Here is a 14,071-nt window from a genome sequence, read left to right as displayed (position 1 = left end):
ATAGAATGCCCAACGCGTTTCGTCCTTCAGGACTTCATCAACATTTTTTACAGCAGCTTACCACTGCTGTTTTTATTTAGGGGCCTGCTGACACCCTTTGTACCAAGGGAGTGTATTTTTTGGACATATATTATACACAATTGTGAAGGTTTACATACCACAAGTGGCGCTATTTTTTTCCCTCTTTTGCATATATATATATAACTGCATAGAGTGCCCTGTATATTATGCCCCTCATTCATTGATGACAGTGGGGTGTTTGGTAGCCCTGCTGCAGCTGCTTATGACATTGGGGACAGTGGGACAGCAGCCATAAACTCAGCGCGTGGTAAACAGGGACTCCCACCTGCACTCTGGGTTCACAGTGTGCATGCGGCTTCAGAACAGCGAGTCAGCAGAGAAAGCCATTAAGTTGGCAGTTGGGCAGCCATGTTAGGACTGAGGGCTGGCAACTAGAAGTGACGGAGTTTACCAGAGGTGCAGATCAGCTACTGCGTGTGCTCCCATTCCTGTGAACAGCAGATAGCATCAGGCTAGTTCCCACGGTGCTTCCCCGGCTGAGGACAAGTCATCCTGTCACCCAGCATACAGCAGTGACTGAAGGAAGCAGAGCTGTGTTCTGAGCCTCCTGGGGAGCAGAGTGGCATCGGGTGGGAGAAAAGGTGGCACCAGCTTTGCCTAAGCCATCCCAGATGCGTGGCCCACCAGAGATTGATAGCGGAAGGAGAAGCAAGTTTAAGGGACAGCTCATTCTCGTACAGCCAAGGCAGACTGTGAGGCAGGGCTGGAAGCATCATATAAGGACACTGCTGTCTACAGGAGAGGTAGTACAATAAGCACCACACATCACACCTGCACAGTTTAGTGGAGGAGAGAGACAGTGATTGACCTCCTATTGATTTATAAAGCTATTTTAGCCAGCACTGTAATTATTGCAGACAGACGTCTCAGCTAATAACTAAGCTGTAGTAAAGTGATACATTGTCTCCAATTCACAAAAACAGCACAGAGACAGTGATGGCAGTCAGACTAACAGATTACAGCCTATAATAGATATATTGTCTGCAAATCCCCAGATTATTTCCTCAGTAGGCAGCACTAAGAGAGAGAGTCAGGAACATAAAATTACTAATAATAGTCACTGGACTCTTAATAAACGCTTCATCTTCATATACTCCTGTGAGGAGCAGCACTTACAGGGTGTTAGTCAGGAGACTGCTACTTTACTGTTCCCTGTCCTGCTCTCTCAGTGAACAGGCAGAGATAGAGCAGGATTATAAAACTGTTGTATTGCTACATCTGCAAAATATTATTGCTAGAATGCATTAATCCCTACAATCCCCGTTTATTTATAAAGGGAAAAGAGACTGAGGAATCCTAGGTAGTGTTGCTTAATACTCTGGAGACTTGTAACAGGGAACTGTTTCAGAGGAAAACAAAACTTATTTAATAGAGACATAACCAGGCTTTCTTAGCGCCCTAAAGGATTCTTTATATGTACACCAACGTGGTAGAAGGGGTACCCCGATAGACTGTGATATTGTTATTTTATTGTAAATTTAGTGAAATGGACTTATACGGCAGTAACCCTGGACTTATATGCAATACCCCTGAACTTATATGGCAGTACCCCTGGACTTATATGGCAGTACCCCTGAACTTATATGGCTGCAGGGGTGTATCTAGGGGTCCGAGCGCCCCTGGCAAAGTAAGGGGTTGGCGCCCCCCCTACACACATTTGGAATAAGGTGTGAGTATTGGAAAAGGGGCATGGTTTTGTGGGGGAAGAGCGTGGACACAATAGTACTTCCAATCCAAATTATGTCACACAGTAGTGTCCCTCATTCACATTACACCGCACAAAAGTCTCTCGTATTCACGTTACACCATCCCTCCCCCTAACCCACCTTTCACACAGCCTGACCTTAACCCATACCCCCCCCCCAAAAGCCTTTTCAGTGGTGCCTAACCCTAACCCACCCTTCCTAATCTCCCTCCATGCAGCCTAACCTTAGCCCTCCCGCCCTCGCAGCCTAACCCTAAACCTCCCACGTGGCTTGCCAGTGGAGACTTTGGCACAAACTCAATCCGGATTTTAGCATTCTGCATCGCTATCTATGTTGGGATGCCAGCATCAGCATTCCGAGCAATTTCGGGATGCTGGCGTCAGCTTTCCGACCGCCGGGATGCCAAATGCCGGCATCTTGACTGCATCCTGAATGAAATGCTAATGAGATGCTGTGGGATGAGCCTCAAATGGACCTAGCCATTAACCAAACACCATTAGTTGGATGGTAGAGGGGCTTCCTGTTAGAAAAAACATCAGGGTGCCATCACTTCCAAGATAAAAGGATCAATTATACAATTAACTGATATACATTTCCGTGAACATGGCCTTGAAATAGGTAAGATTTGTATTTTCTTTATTACACTCAACAAGTTAAAGTTTTCGCTTACTACTTACTTACATCTAACATGCATGAAAATCGTGTAGTTTTCCAGGTACTACAGTCCCTTCTTCCAAACACTGACACTTTTTTATTATCTTCAACAACAAATAGATCTATAGCACTGTGCTATGTAACAATTGCTGTGTACCTGGTGACAGTCTGTTACTGCCGGCGCGGCGCCGGTGTCCGTCAGCACCACACTGCACTAGTGATCAGACTAGTGTCCGGCAGCACCGCACTGCACTAGTGATCAAACTAGTGTCCGGCAGCACCGCACTGCACTAGTGATCAGACTAGTGTCCGGCAGCACCGCACTGCACTAGTGATCAGACTAGTGTCCAGCAGCACCGCACTTGTAATCAGACTCACAATAAACTACAGTTTCCAGCAGCCCTTGCTGCCAGGAGCTCCCAGCAACAAGGGCTGCTGGGAGCTGTAGTTTATATTGAGTCTGATTACAAGTGCGGTGCTGCCGGACACCAGCGCCACTCCAGCAGTAACAGACTCACCAGGTACAGTCTGACAGTACTGCTTTTCTATCCTTTGGCCGCGGGTGGCACAGCCAGGCGGCGCCCCCTCCTTGCCTGGCGCCCCTGGCGAGTGCCATCCTGGCCAATAGGTAGATACACCCCTGTATGGCTGCACCACTGGACTGGATTTATAAGGCAGTACCACTGGACTTATACAGAGGTACCCCTGAACTTATACGGCAGTACCCCTGGACTTATACTGCAGTACCCCTGGACTTATATGGCTATACTTCTGGACTTATACGGCAGTACACCATAACTTATATGGCAGAACCCCTGGACTTATACGGCAGTACCCCATAACTTATACGGCAATACCCATGAACTTATACTGCAGCACCCCTGAACTTATACGGCTGCACCACTGGACTGGATTTATATGGCAGTACCCCATGATTTATATGGCAGTACCACTGGACTTATACGGCAGAACCCCTGGACTTATACGGCAGTATCCCATAACTTATATGGCTGCACCACTGGGCTGGACTTATTTGGCAGTACCGCTAGACTTATACGGCAGTACCCCTGAACTTATATGGCAATACTTCTGGACTTATACGGCAGTACACCATAACTTATATGGCAGAACCCCTGGACTTATACGGCAGTACCCCATAACTTATACGGCAGTACCCATGAACTTATACTGCAGCACCCCTGAACTTATACGGCTGCACCACTGGACTGGATTTATATGGCAGTACCCCATGATTTATATGGCAGTAGCACTGGACTTATACGGCAGAACCCCTGGACTTATATGGCAGTAACCCATAACTTATATGTCTGCACCACTGGACTGGACATATATGGCAGTACCCCATAACTTATATGGCAATACCCCTGGACTTATATGGCAGTACCCCTGAACTTATATGGCTGCACCACTGGACTGGATTTATAAGGCAGTACCACTGGACTTATACAGAGGTACCCCTGAACTTATACGACAGTACCCCTGGACTTATACTGCAGTACCCCTGGACTTATATGGCAGTGCCCCTGGACTTATATGGCTGCAACACTGGACTGGACTTATATGGCAGTACCCCTGGACTTATACAGCAGTACCACTCAACTGGACTTATACGGCAGTACCCCTAGACTTATACAGCAGTACCACTGGACTTATACGGCAGTACCACTGGACTTATACAGCAGTACCCCCGAACTTATACAGCAGTACCCCTGGACTTATACGGCTGCACCACTGGACTGGATTTATATGGCAGTACCCCATGACTTATATGGCAGTACCACTGGACTTATACGGCAGAACCCCTGGACTTATACGGCAGTATCCCATAACTTATATGGCTGCACCACTGGACTGGACTTATTTGGCAGTACCGCTAGACTTATACGGCAGTAACCCTGAATTTATATGGCAATACTTCTGGACTTATACGGCAGTACACCATAACTTATATGGCAGAACCCCTGGACTTATACGGCAGTACCCCATAACTTATACGGCAATACCCATGAACTTATACTGCAGCACCCCTGAACTTATACGGCTGCACCACTGGACTGGATTTATATGGCAGTACCCCATGATTTATATGGCAGTACCACTGGACTTATACGGCAGAACCCCTGGACTTATACGGCAGTATCCCATAACTTATATGGCTGCACCACTGGGCTGGACTTATTTGGCAGTACCGCTAGACTTATACGGCAGTACCCCTGAACTTATATGGCAATACTTCTGGACTTATACGGCAGTACACCATAACTTATATGGCAGAACCCCTGGACTTATACGGCAGTACCCCATAACTTATACGGCAGTACCCATGAACTTATACTGCAGCACCCCTGAACTTATACGGCTGCACCACTGGACTGGATTTATATGGCAGTACCCCATGATTTATATGGCAGTAGCACTGGACTTATACGGCAGAACCCCTGGACTTATATGGCAGTAACCCATAACTTATATGTATGCACCACTGGACTGGACATATATGGCAGTACCTCTGGACTTATACGGCAGAACCACTGGACTTATATGGCAGTACCCCATAACTTATATGGCAATACCCCTGGACTTATATGGCAGTACCCCTGAACTTATATGGCTGCACCACTGGACTGGATTTATAAGGCAGTACCACTGGACTTATACAGAGGTACCCCTGAACTTATACGGCAGTACCCCTGGACTTATACTGCAGTACCCCTGGACTTATATGGCAGTGCCCCTGGACTTATATGGCTGCAACACTGGACTGGACTTATATGGCAGTACCCCTGGACTTATACAGCAGTACCACTCAACTGGACTTATACGGCAGTACCCCTAGACTTATACAGCAGTACCACTGGACTTATACGGCAGTACCACTGGACTTATACAGCAGTACCCCTGAACTTATACAGCAGTACCCCTGGACTTATACGGCTGCACCACTGGACTGGATTTATATGGCAGTACCCCATGACTTATATGGCAGTACCACTGGACTTATACGGCAGAACCCCTGGACTTATACGGCAGTATCCCATAACTTATATGGCTGCACCACTGGACTGGACTTATTTGGCAATACCGCTAGACTTATACGGCAGTACCCCTGAATTTATATGGCAATACCCCTGGACTTATACGGCAGTACACCATAACTTATATGGCAGAACCCCTGGACTTATACGGCAGTACCCCATAACTTATACGGCAGTACCAATGACCTTATACTGCAGCACCCCTGAACTTATACGGCTGCACCACTGGACTGGATTTATATGGCAGTACCACTGGACTTATACGGCAGAACCCCTGGACTTATACGGCAGTAACCCATAACTTATATGGCTGCACCACTGGACTGGACTTATATGGCAGTACCTCTGGACTTATACGGCAGTACCACTGGACTTATATGGCAGTACCCCATAACTTATATGGCAGTACCCCTGGACTTATACGGCAGTACCCCTGAACTTATACAGCAGTACCCATGAACTTATACTGCAGCACCCCTGAACTTATACGGCTGCACCATTGGACTGGATTTATCTGGCAGTACCCCATGACTTATATGGCAGTAGCACTGGACTTATACGGCAGAACCCCTGGACTTATATGGCAGTATCCCATAACTTATATGGCTGTACCACTGGACTGGACTTATTTGGCAGTACCGCTAGACTTATACAGCAGTACCCCTGAACTTATATGGCAATACCCCTGGACTTATACGGCAGTACACCATAACTTATACGGCTGCACTACTGGACTGGACATATATGGCGGTTCCCCTGGACTTATATGGCAGTACTCCTGGACTTATGGCAGCACAGGACACCACCACTGGACTTATAGCAGCACAGGACACCCCCACTGGACTGATGCAGCACAACACAGCACCACTGCACTGGACTTATACAGCAGCACCACTGGACTTATGGCAGCACAGGACACCACCACTGGACTTATGGCAGCACAGGGCACCACCACTGGATTGATGCAGCACAACACAGCACCACTACACTGGACTTTTACAGCAGCACCACTTTACTTATGGCAGCACAGGACACCACCACTGAACTTATGGCAGCACAGGACACCACCACTGGACTGATGCAGCACAAGACAGCATCCATGAACTGGACTTATACAGCAGCACTGGGCTTATGGCGACACAGGACACCACCACTGTAACAGGACTGATGCAGCACAAGACACCACCACTGGACTGATGCAGCACAAGACAGCACTGGAATGACACATAAGAGCAGGTCACCACCCCACGCCACCTTCCCCTACAGACACTGAGTAGACACATCCTCTCGATACACTCTCTAGGACTGGAGTGAAGATGGCGGCGATGCGCACTTCTTATATGGAATCCAAAACCAACAAGAATCCGACAGCGGGATGATGGCGTTTTGCCTCGTTATGGTTTCCGAGTCTGGCGGGAAGTCCCGAGTCGGGCTCGCATCCGGGCTCGGGATGTGATGTTCGCTCATCCCTTATATATATATATATATATATATATATATACATATATATATAGTTATATTTTTATTTTATTTTTTTAAGTTATGCATTCAATTGGAAATTAGGCTCCAAGTTGTGTGTGTGTATACTGTATATATATATATATATGCATTATATATATATATGTATATATATATATGTGTGTGTGTACTGTATACATATGTATGTATATAAATATAAATGTGAATATATATGTATGTGTGCGTATGTGTGTGTATGTATATATATATATATATATATATATATATACATTTTCTTTGCAAGAATGCACTCACCTGACTCTTTCAAATAGGCAAAATTGATCTTTAATCCAGCCTCACATAATCACAGGATCAACGTTTCGGTCCATTTCAGGACCTTTTTCAAGACCAAAGCATCAGGCTGCCATCCCCCTGCCCCATTGTTCCACTGTGGAACTATAAATACTATAGGAGCCAACATGCCCACCAATTGACCAATCATCCAATTAACACAACAACTGTGCATATATTAGCCATACCGTCCCTCATATCCCACTCATAACCTCCATTGAATAACAGCAGTATCCTTGTGAAATCACCTGCTTATTCCATAAAGTGGCATCTCTGTCCAGACTATCACAGTCATTCAATCCCTGCAGTGGAACGCATGCTGCCGAGCTGGAGCGCATATCACTTCCTGCCCTGCATCATGTACTTCCTGCACCGCGTAGCTAAGCAACGGGCCAAAAATTTCAGTCACTGGCTCCACCAGGTCACATGTAGATAGTCTTAATTATGTGTCTCCTGTGGACTGCATGACGTCGCAGTGGAGCGCAAAACGCTTCCAGTCCGGCACAGCGTCCTTCCTGAATTTAGTAGTATAGCAACCCACCAAAACGCTACCTAGAACGTGTCATGTGGATCACCCAGAACATAGTAAATTTAAACAGAGTATCATATAGTTGTAAACCAGACAGATATTTTAACCATAACAAGTTGTCACTTGGTGCAAAAATTAGATGAATCATTAAAAAACGCAGGAAAAAAATAGACCTGCTTTTGGCTGGCGAGTTTACATGTGTTTCAACTTCACTATTAATCACACCTGAATTTTGGAGCCTTTAAAAGGGGCCTAAGCACATTATTCACATCCCTCACTTTGAAATGGCTGCTGGGCTGTATAGTAGTGAAGTATTGTGTGCTGTGGGATTCCTGAGACTGCTCCATCAGTCTGGAAGAAACCAGGGGCATGAAACTGAACATGGTCAGCAGGTTGTAAAGGTGCCACGGAGGCTGCACAGGCCTAATTTTTTTCGGGGGGCATTTAAACTTATAATCATTGGCCGATGACCAGGTCATACAGATGTTTCGGCAAAATAGAAACAACATTTTCCATCTGTATGACCTTGTCAAACTGGACAGAAACCCTGAGACAGCACGCTCTCACTCTGTCTCAGGCCTGCACAAACTCCTGGCTGTGATGCACTTTCTGGCTACTGGCAACTTTCAGGCTGTGTGTGGTGATGTCATTGGAATCTCACAGCACACCTTTTCAAAATACTTAAATCAGGTGATGTATACCATACATACTCATCTCTGCAAAAGTTGTTTAGGCTGAATGTTACATTACACAGTGTTATTGTTAGTTGTACTCATCTCACTCACCTCATTTGTTCAAATGTACACGCAGTTATTGGATGCATTGCAACCCCACATAGATGCCTCGATCTGCTTCCCTACCAAGGCGTCTCAGTGGCATTCCCTCAGGGTAGCTTTCTTTGGCCTTGCTGGCATGCCGAATGTGCTAGGTGCCATAGATTGCACACACATTGAGCTGAGACCACCTAGGGGCAGGCAGTATATTTATACTAATCGACATCTGGACCACTCTACTAATGTCCAGGTGGTTTGTGATGCAAAACTAAAAATAATGAGTGTTGTTGCAGGTTACCCTGGTGGCTGCCATGACTCCTTCATCCTCAGTTAGTCATCCCCCTTTGATAAGTTTGAGGCTGGACAAATGCCCGATGGATGGCTGCTGGGTATGTAACTAGATATGTGTATAAATGTATATATGTTAAAATTGGAGACTATGTCAGCAATGTGTTGCAGAATGCCTACTTTACAGTCTATACTATATATGTATTTCAGGTGATGGGTGATATGGCGTTCTCTTGGCTTCTGACTCCATTGTCCCTTACTGATTCCCCTGCTGAACACAATTACAATCATGCACATAAGGTCACTCGGAATGTGATAGAAAGATGTTTTGGGGTGCTGAAATCTAGGTTTCGTTGTCTTGATAAATCTGGTGGCCTTTTGCTGTATAGTCCCTTAAAGGTGACTAGGATTGTGTTCTGCTGCTGTTTTCTTCATAACATGTATTTGCAATGACATTTGCCACATGTTGATGAGGAGGAGGATGAAGAAAACAGTAAGCAAGTAGAGGCATTAGAAACATCTGGTGACACTTGGAGTACAGATGCAGGGAGGCAGGTAAGGCAAGTACTGATCCAGAATCATTTTTCTGGTAAGTACATGTGTCTCTTATGTATTTTGATTTTGCCTGTCCAAGTATATATCTATCTCTATCTCCCTATATATTATATATATATATATATATATATATTGTTATCTATCTATCTATCTATATATATATGATCAATGCATTACTGACATACTGTCAGCGTCCGGAGTCTTACCGGTACGCTGGGGCCGCGGGGCTGGCTTCCTTGGCGAAGTCCAGGCGGCAGCAGAGGTGGGCTGCTGCGCCGGATCCGTGGCCAGCAGTAGCGGCGGTGAGGGGGTCCGCTCGTGGCGGCGGGACACCGCTACAGCAGGTCACTCTTGATGAGCTGTTGTTAGGAGACCAGGTGCAGTGAGCAATGTGGCTTTGCAAAAAGGTCTGCATTACTGGGTGCCACCATGTTGGAGACCAAGTTTTAAGCATAGTTCCTGTTTCCTGTTTCTTCCAGCCAATACAGGGGAAGCTCTCCCTATAAAAGGGGGCTGGTTTAGGACAGGGACCCCAGTGCTTCAAGTTACAACTCTGGTGTAGGTGCTTTAGCCTGTGCTCCCAGGATTCCTGCTGTATTCTGGTTCCTCCTGATCCTGCTTGGTCGGTTCTCTGTTGCTGCTGCAGCCCTGCTGTTTATATCCTGCTACTGCCTGTGGAAGCGCTCCTGGAAAACCCGGTCCAGTAAGGCTCTTTGGGCACAGTCGGCCCTGGGTCTTCTTTCTCGTCTTTCAAGCCACACTCCACAGATCTCCTTCACCAGCCACGCCTTTGTACCACCGACCACAGCCTGCAGATTATCTTCAGCCTCGTTTTCCAAACCACAGTCCACAGCCCTTGTCTCCAACCACGTCTTCAACCACCATCCACAGTTCCACAGTTCATCATCTACAGTCTCATCTTTCAAATCACAGTCCACATTTCTTCGCCTCCAGCCACATCTTTAACCACTATCCACAGTTCCGCAGTTCATTAATCACAACCTCATCTTTCAAGCCACAACCCGCAGTTCTTTATCCGCAATTACGTTCCTTAAACATCGTGCTCCAGCCTCAGTTCTCTACCTCAACCCTATACATAATAAATACTTTATATTGACTCTCAAACCCCGCCTACGTTCTTCATTGCTCCGTGTCCCATGCGAAGGAACTATATCCAACCCCCTCATCTTGTTCATCCACAGCCTGCTACCTCCTCGGGCAAATCTCAGCTGCCGGATCCTCAAACTTTGCTAGACGTGACACATACAATTGATGCATGTGTAAGATATTTGTAGTATATATGTGCACATAATATTATGTGTGTTGGTCATGGGTTTTTCAGGTAGCCAAGCATGTATTTTTTAAAGCAAAATTTTATTGGGCTGTTTTCCTTGTTTAAGGCCACATGTTTGTGTGGCCACACCACATAGTACAAATACAAGCCATTAACTAAGACATTATTTTGTTGTTTTCAAATGAAACTGCGTAATGTTTTAGTTTAGAAACATAATGTTTCCAATTAACATCTTTACAGTGTGGATACATGGCATTGTAATTGTGAGAAAACATGGCGAAACCACAGCTCTACAACAATCCAAAGTATAAAATAGCAATAAAGGCATATTTTACAGAATGAGTCATGACAATGTCCTGCTAACAATGTGTTTGTTTTATTAGCCAATTAAATGACATAATGCTCAGGTATGACTGATTCTGATTGTAACATTTGAGAATATGGTTACTGACCAAGGAAGACTGATTCTGATTATAAATTTAAAGAATATGGATACTGACCAAGGAAGACTGATTCTGATTATAAATTTAAAGAATATGGATACTGACCAAGGAAGACTGATTCTGATTGTTATTGTAAAGAATATGGATACTGACCATGGAATAATGATTCTGATTGTTATTGTAAAGAATATGGATACTGACCATGGAACAATGATTCTGATTGTTATTGTAAAGAATATGGATACTGACCATGGAATAATGATTCTGAGTATTCTTTGAAAGAAGTGTAATAATGGTCATGTAATACGGAGAGTGATTATGTTTTGGAAAAAAAAATCACATTATGTTAATGATGATAATGTTACATTTTCAGTGTCCTTCATAAACTTAAACTGACGCAGTTTTTTCATCTTAAACAGAATGAACACCAACACCTGAGGCCTATTTTTTTGGAGGCACTTTGGAGGCTGGTGTGCCTTTCCCAGTGATGTGTGTCTGTGTACGACTGGATCGCCTTGGTAGGAAGGTAACTGAGGAAATTATAGGAGTTGTGGTTCCTGAGCTGGCGCTTGGTTGTAATGCTTGTTGGGAATTGAGGTTTTGGCTCAGGTTACTCAGAGTAGCATTGAGTTCTCTGGTAGCTGCAGTGTGACTTTCCATAATGCCGCTGATGCTTTCTATTAACATTTGGTTGGTTAGCAAAATGTTGATGTAGTTTTGGTGCTGTCTGTGTTGTTCATCCATTACTCTCGGAATGTGTTCATCATATGTGTGTTGTCGGCAGCATTAATTCCATTGTGTTGGCGATTCGAGTGACTTGCATATTTAGCCGACTACTTTTTCGACTAATTCGGGGAAAATTACGTGGTAGACAATCTAGAAATTGCATCTGACTATGCAGGCAATCCAGGTTATTTGCCTGCTGGGTTGACCAAGTATTCCAAAAAACATGATCCTGTGTTGTCAATTGTGGTGATGGTGGACTGATTTGTGGTGCAGGTGTTGTTTCTGGTGGAGGCGTACTCACAGGTGGTGTTGTAGGTATTGTTTGGTCGATTGGCTGGAGATGTAACACAAAACTTTCATCCATTTGTGTGTCATGCTGGGGTTCCGGGGGAATGTTGGCGTCATCTGTATGGGCTGTAATGAAACAACATTTTAGCTTCTGTAGACATTTGTTTTGCATATTTTGTGGCAATACATGATAAAGATGATTCCAAATAGTGTGGTTGACAACAACATCAATACTCCAGTTACATTATGACCATGCCTCTCAACTATATTAGATGTGTTGTTTTATAATGTAATATTAATCAGGATCTGGCTCACAAATACATAACATACTGTGCAAACACTGTTTATGGCTTGTTTCAATGTGTGTAAAACTAGGATTGTTGACTTCTGCTTTTGTTGCAGCATCTTCATCTTAATATGCTACTCTATGGCTGAAGTGTACCCACATGTACCCAAATATTTGAGCTGTAAGTGCATAAAATGTGTTAGCCATTTTATTGTTGGGATTCATTCATACGTAGGTTATTTTGTTGACTCCAACCAGGCTAATTATTTGTAAAGTGCCCTGTGTAAGTTTGTGTCCTAATGTTTTGTTTTTTGTACTCACCAGGCAGCTGAGGGGCTTGTGGTTCCCGTGTTGGCGGACTCTCCAACAGTTGGAATGGTGGTCTTGAGGAGACATTTGATATGCGTTGTTGATGTGTTGACTCGTGTTGTCTAGTGTGGACATCCGGCCTGTGTCTCTTGTGGGCCATATGTCTTTGCCTGCCAGAATCCTCTGGACGCCTCCTTCTGGGATTGAGCCATTGTGTGGATGGTCCTATACACAAAAATAAACTTAATGTTGTGCCAAATCATTTGCAATATGTCCATAAATTGTAACTTTACCTGCTTCACCATCATCATCATCATCATCTTATGCCTGAGTGATGGCAGGCCGGCCTGTTGTTGTTTTTTTTGGACACTGTGAAGATATGACAAGCAGGTTTGTTGTTATAATACTGTGTACTGACAATTTTAAACTCATTATCTTTTCTTTATTTCTTAAGTAAATACACATTTGTTTAATAAAAAATGCACCAACATTTTTAAAAGTGTATATTGTGTGTACTTTGTTCTGGAACAAAACCAAATAAAAAAAAAAAACAGAATTAGCCCATGTGCTTAGTTCACATTTCCAACCAGCCTAATGCTTAAGCACTAATAGTATCACACAAAAAACACATACATCAACATACAACACTACAAATGACAATTACTTTTTCAAAGATTGTGGAGTGTAAAAAAAGAATGGAGGCAGAAACCAAACAGTATGATGTGTTCAAGACCACAAACAGTATTACACCATCCCAAAACAATTTTTGAAAAAAAGATGTATTTAAAAAAATGTAGCACTAAATGCAGAACACATGGTCCTCAAACTCAAAATCCAAAAAGAGAACTTTTGACACATGCCAAACAAAGTGAACATCACCACCAAATAATGAGAACAACATAAAAACAACCCAAACACACTCAATCCAACAAAAAACACTGTAAGCTATTTTTAATGCTATACATACATTTTTATAAATTTAGAATGCAAAGAGTAAGTGGCTGTGCCTCATGAGCCACACAAAAAAGAATACAGTATGAAAACATAGCCAATCAACATAAACAAGCAACTGCAGTAATGTGATTTTGATTTTAAACACACCCAAAAAAATGCACACTCCAATCGGTGTAAAACCCTAAAAAAGATTTAAAAATAAACAGAAATACATACAGAAACTTACACAAACAAATACCAAAAATACAATATGTTATGCTTTTAAAAGTTACAAACGCACTTAGAAATGGCACAATATATTTTAAATAACAACTCACCAT

The 14,071-nt window shown here is 43.9% G+C and overlaps 1 long non-coding RNA gene across 1 annotated transcript; it reads left to right on the top strand.

Annotated features, from left to right (window-relative positions):
- The first annotated feature begins 398 nt into the window (after positions 1–398).
- Positions 399–13,056, top strand: LOC134927896 (uncharacterized). Its single transcript, XR_010177774.1, has 2 exons — positions 399–824; positions 12,813–13,056. It is a non-coding gene; the product is annotated as an uncharacterized LOC134927896 (long non-coding RNA).
- The last annotated feature ends 1,015 nt before the right edge of the window (positions 13,057–14,071 follow it).

This window comes from Pseudophryne corroboree, chromosome 1 (assembly GCF_028390025.1).
Source record: "Pseudophryne corroboree isolate aPseCor3 chromosome 1, aPseCor3.hap2, whole genome shotgun sequence".
Taxonomy (NCBI): Eukaryota; Metazoa; Chordata; class Amphibia; order Anura; family Myobatrachidae; genus Pseudophryne; species Pseudophryne corroboree.
The sequence above is the reverse complement of the archived record's forward strand: the minus strand, read 5'-3'. Positions and strand labels throughout refer to the sequence as shown.